Source organism: Eleginops maclovinus, chromosome 4, assembly GCF_036324505.1.
Source record: "Eleginops maclovinus isolate JMC-PN-2008 ecotype Puerto Natales chromosome 4, JC_Emac_rtc_rv5, whole genome shotgun sequence".
In the NCBI taxonomy this organism is placed as follows: domain Eukaryota; kingdom Metazoa; phylum Chordata; class Actinopteri; order Perciformes; family Eleginopidae; genus Eleginops; species Eleginops maclovinus.
This window is the reverse complement of record NC_086352.1, coordinates 3,313,540-3,325,841: the sequence shown is the minus strand read 5'-3', so window position 1 is coordinate 3,325,841 and position 12,302 is coordinate 3,313,540.

Sequence of the window (12,302 nt, the reverse complement as noted above, 5' to 3'; positions counted from 1 at the left end):
GCGGTGGTTTAAAACAGAAAGCGCCCCCTGCCGGCGGGATGTCGCAATTCCAACAGGAACGTTCTTCTCCGTTTTAATCAGAGGGAGAAAAATGGAGCTAAATCAGGGTCATAAGTTTTGATCATTCAAAAAATACAATTATTTGAATGATCAAGTTTTTATCCTGAACTTTGAAAAATACAATGATGTATTCAAACAATAAGTATTTTAAATAATTGTTCTTCAACTCTCGCGGCCTGGATTTCTTCTGCCTGACAGAGACCTGGATCGGTGCCGGTGAGTGCAGCCCTCTGATCGAACTTTTGCCGCTGGCTGTTCTTATTTGAACTCCCCGCGGACGTCGGGCGGTGGAGGAGGAACGGCGACTGTTTCTAAAAGTGATGTTAAATGTAAGCAGCGCCGTCTCATCCTCCTCTTCCAGTTTTGAGGCACATTTATTTGAGGTGGATCCTCCGATCCGGTGCTGTGTGCTGTCATCTACCGACCCCCCAAATACAATAAGGACTTCTTAAAAGACTTCCCTGTTCTGCTGGCGGAAATTATGCCAAGTATGATCGTGTCCTCCTTGTCGGGGATTTTAACATTCATTGTGTGTTGTCCTGACATCCGCTGTGAAGGACTGTTTTTTAGCCTTATTGACTCTTTTAATTTGGTGCAGTGTGTGTCTGGTCCCACACACGAACATGGAACAGGGCCGGGTGGCCATTTCCTCAGTCCGGGAATTTAATTCAATTCAGGCCACTCTGATATGGAGGAGGAATTTGAGTCCATGAAAAGATAAAACAAACAAAAAACAGTTCTCTCTCAATGTTTTTATTTTTTTTTAAACAAGGTATATAATATTTTTTGGGTCACTTTAAACCCAATATATAATTAAAATTAAAATAAAATAAAGATAATGATAAAGGGGGAAAAAGTTATTTAAAAATTTAAAATTTACTTCACAAATAAAACTCCCAAAATACTGTATTTAAGTTTAAAACAGCAACAGTTTCCTCACAAAGTGTTGGTCTTTGCGAATTCTTTAAGGGACAGTGTCATTGCAAGGGACACCCAAAATGTCCTTTTCAACACACATTCCCTTAAAGGGCATCAAGGATTTCCCTGCAAAATTTGGGAGCTTGTAGCCTGGTTTTCACATTTTTAAAAAGGCAGGGAAGCTCCGCTCGCTTTGAAAACCGGGGTGGTTGAAAGAGTAAAGAAAAAATTTAAAAGGGCCAACCCGATTACAGGGAAAAAGCATCTGTGAGGGGGTTTTATTTTGTGTGAGGTCAAGTAAAGGGCAGATAGCACGTTTTTGAAGAAAGAAATTTCCTCCCTCCCCGTAAAATTCGGGCTCCATGAAATAAAATTTTCCATTTCCCTCCTCATCAGTCGTGTGACCCCCTTCCTGTCCTGACCAAATAACCCTCCAAGGGGAGATTTTTTCGGGTTTCTCCCACGGGATGCCAGGCTAAACGGGCTCGTCAGGGAAACCCTTTGCTGACAGTCCCCTCTGTAAATCAAACCTCAATACACCTTCCCTTAACTCTTCAGTGCTGAAAGGGGGTTTTTCCTTTTTCCCCCAACTCAGAAAATTTTGTTTGGGTCAAGGCAACCCAAAATCTGAGGAAAGTTTTCCCTTTGGCGGGCAAACCTCCTTTTTAAATTACTGCCAAAACTGTTTTCCAAAATAAAAATTAAAGGACCTTGCCCTAAAATTGCAGTAAAAGGGTGGATTTGGGTGGGTCATTTCCGGAGTTTGGGGCTTTCCGTTTCTTTTTTTGATCTTTTTTTCTGGGAGAAAAAACTCTCCACAACAAGTTCACTGTTTGCCTCTTCCATTTTTCTTGTTGCCCCAAACCAAAAAAACACATCCCCTGCCCCTTTAACTCCCTAAAAGGGTCCCTGGAAAAAGTTTTGAGGCTTTCCCTTTTCCCCCCAAAACCAAAAGGGCTGATTTGCCCAAAATATTCACCCCAAAGTGTTGAAAATTACGGGGGGATAGAGGGGGGGTTTGGGCCTGAAGGGGCGGAAAAAAATCGGGCTGTGAGTAAAACCCAAAATTCTAAAAAAGGGTTTCCCCACATCCCCCTTTTTGTTTTGGGCCCCGGGAAAACTGACTTTTTAGTGTATCCGCTTCAATTGCCCCAAGGGCCCAACAAGGGTAAACATAGAGAGAACCCCTTGGGGATCCCCAAAAAGCCCCCAAAACCCCTTTTGGGAAAGGGGCCCTGATCCTTAGCCCACCCCCTTGTAGCCCCTTTGGAGCCTTTTTGGGGACGCCGGCCTTAAACTCATCTCCCCCTTTCTTTTCATCCCGTTTCCAGACTCCTTCGAAAACTGCCACACATTCAGAAGGGAAAAAAAAAGGTGGGGGCTTTCAACCACACTCCCTGTTTGTCTGCCCAAACAAGTTTTAAAACAGGGTTAACACCACATGGGAATTTTGTGTAGGACCCAAGTTCGGGGAGCAATGCGGGAAAACCCCTGAAAACCCCCCGCAAATTGGCAGCACCATCAGTGGGGGTTGCCACAATGGTCCAAATTATCAATGCTGAGAAAAACCAAAGCCCTGTTTCAACGGGTCGTGAAATGCTAAACCTGGGGACTTCTCACAATCCACCACGAAAACCCTTCGCCCAGGAATCACTTTGAAACCATACCTTATATGACAAAACATTGGCCCTGTGGATGACACTTTCCTGATTTTAGTGTCTTCTGTACCGAAAAAAAGCCTCCCTCTCTACCTCATAGCAAAATTTTTGGGGTTTTTATCAGAATTTTTGAGTACCCCCCCACCACTTTTTTTTAAATATGCCCTTTGGGAAAAAAGTTCACAAGGGGGCCCTCTTCCTTTTCCCCCACTGTCATGGGGGAATTTTTGTTTTGCCCAATCAATTTGTAATGTGTTTGCTGAAGACGGGGATATATGGGCCCCAAAAGGGGGGGGTTGGGCCCCTCCCCCCCCCTAAAAGGGGCCAGGGGTTTGGGGACTGGCGGTTTTTTCCCTAGGGTTTGGGCCTATCGGCTTATCCCCTGGGGCTTCTGGGAAAACTTTATCCCGGGGGGGGGCCCACATCCCCAATCCTTTCCCGGGGGGGCGGGGGTTTACATTTCGGGGGGGGGGGGGAGGGGGGGGGTGGGGCCCATTTTTTTGGGGCCCTGGCCCGGGGGGGGGGGGCCAATTTGCATTTTTACCATCAAAAAGGGGGGCCTGCACAACCTATGGTATCACCGGGGTTCGGGCCGGCTGGGGGGGCGATGGATTTGGGGGGGGGGCTTCCCATCCCAGGGAATTGGAGGGGTTTTGGGGGGGGGGGGGGGTTTTTTGGGGGGGGTTCGGGGGTTTTAAGGGGGCGGGGGGGGGGGGGGGGGTTTTGGGGGGCCCCCGGGGGGGCCCCCAATCCCCCCCCCCCGGGGGGATACCCCCCTCTGCAAAAAAATTGATGTTGGGAACGGGTTTGGGTTCCTTTGTTGTTTTTTTTTTTTTAAATTGGTTTAAGGGTTTTCTTTTTGGGAAAAAGCTTTTTCCCTCCGGCTTTCCTTTGGGTCTTTTTGGGTTAAAATTCCTTTTTTTATTGTTACCCCTTTTTGTATGGATTTTTTTCCCCCCCTTTGGGGGTTTTTTTTCGGGCGCAAATGCCAAAACAAACAAAACGGGAAAACAGTAAATTCTTTTTTTGTCACTAAAAAGCAACCTTTTTTGGGGTTTGGGTTTCCCTTTTTTTGTTTTTAAAACACTTTGGCTCAGGGGGTTTTGGTGGGCTGCTGGGGAGGGGAAAAAAAAAAAAATTTGTATTTCTTGTTTTCTGAGGACGAAAAAAAAATAATCAAATGCCCCCCTTCTTTGTTTTTTTGGGGTTGCCTGTGAGTTTCTCCTGCTGCACTCCTGCTTTTTCAAAGGGTTTCCCCTCGACCTCCCCTCACATCTGACTCCCCTATTTTATGCAATTATCCATAGAAAATTTTTTGATTAAATTTTTGGGTGATTACTTATTTCTTTTGGGCTTTTTTTGGATGTTTTTCAAGAAATTGTTCGTTTAAATCCTGCTACCTTTTTTCCCTCTTGGCCCTGGCCTTTTTCCATGCCTACTGCATTCTCCTTCAGACTGCCCCGGATCCTCTGAGGCACGGGAAAAAGTTCTTTAAAGATTTGGTCAATGTTGCTAAAAAATTTTTGGACCCCACTTTTTTGATCCTTTTATTCCTGTTTAATTCATTTATTTATTTACTGAATTGGGGTTTGTTTTAAAAAGATTTCCCAGGTTTTGTCTCCCAAAACCTCCCAAGGTTTTTTCTCCGGGTTGCCAATTTTTTAATCCCCCCAAAGGGTCTATTTTGGGCCCCCCTAATTTTCCCAGTATTTTTCCCCTTCCCGGCCCCTTCATTTAGTGGGGGCCCACCCCCCCGGGGGTCCCCAGTAGCACTGGAAGTGGTCTGCGGGGGCTGTTGCTAAAAAACAATCGAAAACCCAAAATAAAGAATTTTTTTAAAAGTGGTTGAAAACCCACAGTGGGGCCGCCTCGGGGAAAAATCCCGTTATGACGGCGGGGGGGAAATTTAGGTTAAAAGTTGCAGGGGGAAGATAAGCGGGACAGCAAATTTAAAAACTGTTTGTAAAAAAAGGGAAAAAAAAAGGGAATGTAAAGAAAGTGTTGGGTTTTCGTTTACACACAGCAAGCAGGGGTCGGAACCCCCACTGAACCAAGGGAAAAACAAAAAAAATTTTTGCGGGGGGTTTTCCCGGGCCGGAAAAAATAGAACCCCCGGGGGTTGGGGGGGCTCCCAAAAAGTTAAATTAACAAAAGGGGCCCAAACCCCTTTAAAAAAAACCCCAACGTGCTCGCGCGCCCCTTTTTCCTGCACCGGGGAACCCAAATGTAAAAAATTTGCATACAGCACTTAAAATAATAAATTTTTATTTTAATTGCATGTTTGAGATGCTTTTAATAAAAAATATAAAACAACAAATGTGATCGTCCCTTTTTTAAAAATTGCGTTAGTAACCACAGTCCCCCTGTGGGTTGCAGGTTTAACATTTGGATGGGGGAGGAAAGTCCCCCCCCGGGATAAAAGGGGGTTAACCCAATTGTTCATCAGAAGGGAAATTTGAAAAGAAATGTTCGGTTTTCTTTGAATATAGGAATACATTTTAAAATCATAAAAAATTTTTGAGTTTTTAAACATATTTAAAAACAAACAGTCAGATGACATTTTGAGTTGACTTTAAAAAAACGTTCGCCACGTTATAGCCTTTTTTTGATCAAATTCAAAACCCGGGCCCTATTACCCTTATCTCCTGAAACCTCCCCGCTTGTCTTGAAAAACTATCTGTAAATTTGGGGCCCCTTTTTGGCTGCCCCCTCCGTCTTTTTTTAAGCTTAGCCCTCTCCGTTCCCCCCCGGGCCCTTTTTTCAAACCCCCCTTCACTGACGCGCTCTTTTTTCGCCCCTTTTTGTTATTTAAGAGACAAAAGGCCGTGGGCAAACCATCTGAAACTTTTGGGGAAGGGGGAAAATTCCCCAAATTTGGTGAACCTATTTAATTTGCGTGATGCACCCGGCGCTGCGCTCCCAATGGGGAAATTTTAAAATGCAGCCTACAGTTGAATTTTTTTTAAATGCAAGAAAAAGAAAAGTGCCAAAAATTAGTTAAAAACTTTTTTCCCCCCATGGGCCAATCGGGCCAGGTCGAGGGTTTTGGGGCCCGGGGAAAGGCCCCGGATAATACCATTCCCCCCCCCGGGCATTGAGGAATGCCCGGTATACGAAAAAGGACTAGCATACAGGGAGCGGTTGATATATGTCTTGTGGTGTTTGCTGAACTTGAATTCGCTACTGTTTTCTCTACATAAAGAAGCCTTTGTTTTAAATCCGCCCGTCCTGCTGTTTTTTTTTGGGAAAGGGGGTTTTTAACCCTACTTTTTTGGGTCCCCAACCCCCGGGGGAAAGATGAGCCAGGGGGCTCAATCGGAGATGCGCCGGAGCTGGGGGAATGACGGGAAAAACAAAACTTTCGGACAGAAGCGGAAAAATGGACGAAAGCGGGTACAATCCGGGGGTGCCCCTACAGACTTATTAATCAGATTGACTCAGAAATGGCCAAGCCAAAATCCAGATACGATTTACTTAGCACTTTAATTTTTGGGAAAAGCTGTCGGTTTAAGGGGGACGTCTGTCTGAACTCGACCCCGGAAAAGACGGCTAACTGCGTTGGATGACTTTAAAAGGGGACGAAGCCTCCGAGGAATACAAAGGGAAAGTGCATTTATGTCCCGGAGCCCCCCTGGCCCCCCCCCCCCACCCCATAAAAAAGAAAAAAGGGAGGGAAGGGGAACCAAAAGGGGCAGCACATCCCCCCGAGTGAGTGACGCTTCAGGTAACTCCAAAACCCCAGGGGAAAAACAGTAAAAACTACCCAAAGGGTTTTTTATTGACAAATACAATGGAGAGTCGTTGTGGCGGGTTTTGGGGGGCCCCCCAAAGGGGACTGCTATCCCGAAAATGAAGCAACCCGTGCAAAGAGAGAGAAAATTTTCCCATCTGAAAACCTACCTCACTGGGCAGGGTGCAAAGGCAGTAGCAAAACGGTGGGGTTTTAACCCGATGTAAATTATGAAAAGCGCAATTTACTTTAATGCAAAACAGGGTTTTGGGAAAAAAAGATCTGGTGATCAGTGCTCACATGGGCAAAACTAAAATAAAAAACAAAAAACCCCGTAAAAAAATCATCTATGTGAATTTCATTAAGGCGGGTTTTTATGTGAATGTTTAAATTCAGATTAGGAGCTTGGGGTCACTGGGTTTTATGGTTAAAAAAAACGGAAAACCCACTATCCCAAAAATTACTGCCCGATGATTCCAGATGCATAGCTCTTGAATATAGTCGTCAAGGGGGGGGAATGGGTGGTGAATGGAAGGTTGTGAATTTGTCACATTTCCCCAGAAGGAGGTTCAGAGCAGGGAAAGAGCAACCCGCAAATGACAAATTCAAAAAGAACAGAAAATTTAAAACAAAAACAAAGGCCCCCCCCCCTTTGGGAAACCCGTCACGTTATTCAAAGAAAAAGGGGGAAAAGAAAAAAGGGCCTAAGCATGCAATCTTGTGCTGCACTGCCCCAGCCAGCCAGAAAACAACAAATGTTTTTTTCGTGACAGTGCCGAAATAAATCTGAAAAATTGCCCCGATCACAACGTTCCTGAACCAAAGGGCAAACTCAAAAAAATGGGGGAAAATGGGTTTGTGTGGTTTTTGGGCGGGGAAAAACATTGCAAATTCCCGCAAGATGGAAGGGTTTTGTCCTTTTAAAAAAAGTGGAAGAAGACATCCATTTTCTGGTGCTCCCGGGTGAGAGAATGAGGGGCAAACCCCCCAATGTTACTTTGGGTGCTGTTGTTTCCCCCCCGTCTTCCTCATTCGTGAGGATGAAAAAAGATGGACAAACCCCTTTTGCTGCCCCAAACTTTCTAAGGGGTAAATTTTGGGAAAGGGCCCCTCAGGGAGAAAAATAGCTGCTGCTTACTCGTGGGGGGCCCGTCAAGAAGCCTTTTTCCTTGAAAACCAAATGAAGACCGGGAAATTACCAGTAATCAGACAAGAGAAACTCCCCCTCTTCCAAAGGTTTTTGGTCCCCTTTTCCCCACAAGGTCACCCCAAAACCCCCACAGGGTTTAAAGGAATCTTTTGGGGAAAGTCTGGGGAAAAGCCAGCAAGAATTGAAATAGAAGCTGTTGGAAAAACCCCCCAAAGGGGTGCTCAGGGTGTGGGTGAAGGTCCTGGGGACCCAAATTCCCAAAATGGGCTTAAGAAAAGGGCCCCCGCAACAAACAGACTTCCCCCGGGCGGGTGATTTCCCAGCTCTCCTCCTGATAGGAGCAGGGTAAATTGTCAAATTGTATCAGGAAAAGTGGAGAGACTCCCAAGGGGCCTTTTGGGTTGCATTTGGGAGCCAAACCCTTTTGGGTGGGCTGTGCAGGGACCCGCCATTCAAGTGGGCGAGAGGAGCCGGCCCTGTTCCAAAAACCACTTTTAAGAAGAAACACTTTTTCTCCAAACAACTTTAATGGGATTCTGGGAAATTGGGGTGGGCTTGTATCAAAAGTGTTTAAAAAAACAGAACCCCAAACAAAAAAAGGAGGGTCTGCAGATGTTCGATAGAACACAAAACCCCCCAAAAATGGACGAAAACCCCGGGGTTGGGCCCTGGAAAAACCCGAAAAACAGGGAAATCCAAGACAACTACAAAAGTTGCCCAAAAGGAGGGTTTTAAGGTCTGAAAAAGAAGATAAAGAAAGAAAGGTTTTCAAATGTTAAAAAGCAGTAATTTAAGTAGAGGAGGACTAATTAACAAAAGAAATGCAGAGGATGTGCCAAAGGAAAAAACCAAAATGAACAATGTGAAATACACTTACCCCCACCCGCAGTTCTCCCAGAGGACAAGGTACCCACCCAAAAATTTAGAGTTGGAAATTTTATGCGTTTCCCCTAAATGGCTATCCATCTTCTTTATGTTTTTATTTACAAAGGCCAAAACCCCCCCAAACCCGGAAATTTTCAGCCTCCTGATTAGGGTTTAGAAAACATGAAATCGGGGCCCTTTATGGCAAAAACATAAAAAGGCGTTTCTGCAAAATTTTCCCTTTGCCGAGACAGACAGAGACGCATTTAGGTTCCCGGGGGCTCTCGGGGGCCCAAAAAAATGGAAACAGGATTTAAAGGCTTTTTGGGGATGCTGAGGATGCAAGAAGGTTTTTTTTGGGCCCCCCAAGTCCCTTTTTTACCCCCCGCTACAATCAGAAAAGCATCTGCAAAAAATGGGAAAACCCAACAGGCCACAAATTGTAGGACAATAAAAGGGGTACCTTTTGATTACTTTTTTTGCAAAACCCCCGCACTTTTGGGAAGGGGGCTTTACTATGTAACAAAAAAAAAACCCCCGCAAAACAAATTTCTGCAACCCCCGGCATGGGACCTTGGGGTGGATGCCAAACTCCCTGAGCTTGGGAAAAAAGGGAAATGGGGGGTGAGCCCCAAAAAGACCCCAAAACCTGGCCGAAGAAAACAAAGGCGGTTTTGAAAGGGGTTAGGCTTAGTTTTTGGAGACCAGAGCCGATGACTTCACCTTTGAACCCCAGACCGCTAGTGAGCAATTCTAAAGGGAAAAAAAAGAAACCCCAAAGAGGGGCGTTTTCTCATTCCCTCCGCACGTTTTCTTTTGACCCGCTAGGGGTTCCCCGACTTTTCCCCTTTCCCCCTCAGAACCCAATGGGATGTTTTTAAAAAATTTGGGGGAAAAGGACTCTCCTTGGGGTGAGAAGCTAAAACCAACCCCCCCATCTGAATCGAGAATGGGCAACAGGGGGTTTTGAACCTGCCCCGCTAAACCCAACCCCCCATAAAAACCCAAAGGTGGTACCGAACAGGGGCACGCTTTTTAGAACAAAACATGCCCGAAAACTAAAAGGTTTTTGTGACGCCAGTTTAGCTTTTCAGTGCTGAGCCTTTCCTGCCAAAGGGGAAAAATCAAGACGGAGGCCTACAATGAGCCCCTTTTGCGTCCAAAACCAGGGGGCCCCCCCTTTAGAAAATGACACTGCCCCCGCCTAGAAACTCATGGGAGCTTGAACCCGGGGCGAGACAGCAAACCCAAAATTTATTTATGACTCTGAAAAAGGAAAACCAAAATTTAGATAAAAGTGGGGCAGATTCTATGATTCCCCTGCCTTGGAAACTGCAGCTCTGCTCAGAATGGAAAAAAGTTAGTCGCAAAAAAGAGTGCCGAATCCAGTCCCCCTGACCCCCCCAGAGTCATGGGCACCATGCAGGAAAAAAAAAATCCACTGACCCTCCCCCCCAGAAGGGCACAAATGTTGAAAAAATTGAAACCTAGCCAAAAATTTTTGGGGGAATGGGCCCCGCTTTTTGACATCCCGCCCATCAGTCAGAGGGAACCCGATGAAATTAAAGTTCCAAAAAAGGGCGAACACAGAAAAATCAATCGAGTTTACCCCGGGCACTGGAAGCTTGCTGCAAATGCGCGAAACCCACTTTAAACCCTGTGGGGGCTAGCCAGATCCGCAGACTGAAAAAGGGGTCTTTTTAGAGTGACAGCCCCGGGTAAAGAGATTCTAGGGAAATGCTCCCAAAAAAAACCAAAAACAAGAGGAGAAAAGACTTCTGAACGAGCCTTCGAGGCCGAAAGGGACTGGGTCAAGATAAAAAAAAAACGGGTTTCATCAAGAGTACAAACAACCAAAGACAAGGGGAAAAGGGGCCCCAGGGGACTGTAAATTTAAAAAACCAAAACCATTCCTGGGAAAAACAAGAACGGGTCAGGGGGGGGGAAGGGTGTAAACAGTCGGGCTTTTACAATTAAGGGGAGCAGCAACCCATGGATTTTCCGCCCCGCAAAACAAAAATAAATTTAGGGAAAAGGGTCTCCCGTACTGTCCTGAGAGGGAAAAGCTTCAGGAGGGAGGAAAAACCCCGTAAAAAAGTTAAGGGGGAGAACGGTCATCGGGGCAAGGGAGCTGGGCAAGATGTTGGGGGGCAAGAGCACAAATCTGAAAAATTTTAAGGCAAAGGCTTGGGGGCAGATCACTGCCCCCTTTTCCCCAAAGGGCCCGAAAAAAAATTGTCCCCCCCTCCCAAGTCACAATTTTTTTGGGAAAAATTTTTCAGGGGGCCCCCCTTTATTTAAAATGGAAAAGGGGGAAATTTTGAAAAAAAGGGGCATACATAGCGCATTCACCCCGTGCGGGAAAAAAAGAGCCGAAAAATTGGAGCTAGTCCCCAGATCAGTCCCAGAAAACCCTTCCCGTTAAACGCTGAAAAAAAAATTTTTCTAGAAGAGGAAATTTTGCAAGGTAATCACCAAGGGGCCCCCCCGAAAAAAACGTTTTAAGAGAGCCGGGGTGATCAGGACTTGGGAAAAAGCTGTGGAAAAAACCCTCAAAGCCCCCGAACTGTGCAGTTTTTCTCAGAAAGGGGAATCACTTGGGACCCTTCAACGCCCCAGCGAGGGAGCCTTGGGGTGGGGGGGATTTTGGGAGAGGCCCCGTCCGATCAGTAAAAAAAAGCCTGAAGAAATTCTTGGGAAAAGCTTCCCCTCAACTTTCGAAGAAAAGTGCACATCCCGACAGAGGGGCGAGGCTTAAAACCAAAAACTCCGGGCCCCCGGGCCTTTTTTGCATAAAAGAAGGGGGAGGGGCCACAGCCCCTGCCCCCAGGGTCCCCTTCCCCGGTGGGTAAAAAGACTGAACCTCTCCAAACCAACCCCCCAAAAACCCTTTCCCCGCTGAAAACAAAAACCCAACCCTAACAAGGGAGAGATCACAAAAAAGATGGTAAAAATACAGGCAGAGACTCACAAAACCCGCTTTTGGGAAAGCCTGGCGCAAAAAATTTTTTCCCACTAGACTTGAAGTCAGCCAAAAACCGCTGTGCACTCCCCCCCCAAAAAAAACCCAAAACCCCCCGGGAAAATGGGTTGGGGCTCTTTATATTGGAGAAGAAACACAAACCCCGGGCAAACCTGGAAAAAAAATGGGGAAAAATCAAAAAAATGTTTTCCAGGGCCGGGGATGGTCTTGTTAGGTTTGGCTCAGGCGCACCTTTCATCAGGGGCTTTATTGGTTTTAGGGGGACCTAATTTTAGTTACTGTATTGTCTGGAATTTTGAAAGCCCGGTTTCTTCAATTTTGGGGCGGGGGGTTTTGTAACTTAAATAAACTTACAGTTTTTAAGGGGAATATTTAATTGTTGATTTTAAATTTAAATTGGCCCGAAAGCTGCAAAGGTTTTGTTAAAATGTTTAAAAGTTAAAAGGGAAGTTAGAAATTCCCTTTTATTTTGGGTTTAAATTTTATCTGATTTTGGGGAAAAAGAGGAAAAAGGGTTTTTTTGTTCTATTGCCCTAACAAGGGTTTAGAAACCTGGGAAATACCGAAATTTCTTTTGGGGGCTTAAAAAAAGAGTTTCGTGCGTTTTCCTTTGGATGAAAAAACCGGCCCCCGTTTAAAAAAATTCCCAGCATAAAAATGGAGCTGTTATTTTAAATCTGGGGGTTTTGCCCGAACGGTAATGGTTTTCCCAATGAAATTTTCCCCTACATAAAGAAGCCTTTTGTTTTCCAAAATCCCACGTTGGGGGTTTTTTTTTGGAGGGGGGTTAATTTTACAATGACAAACGAAAAAACCCCCAACATGGGCAATTCATCTAAGTTTAGTTTTTTTTCCAAATTGGGTTTTTTTAAAATTTTCATTTCCAAAAAATATGTTTGGGTTTCCCTCCCATAAAGGTAACTAATTTAAATGTTGAAA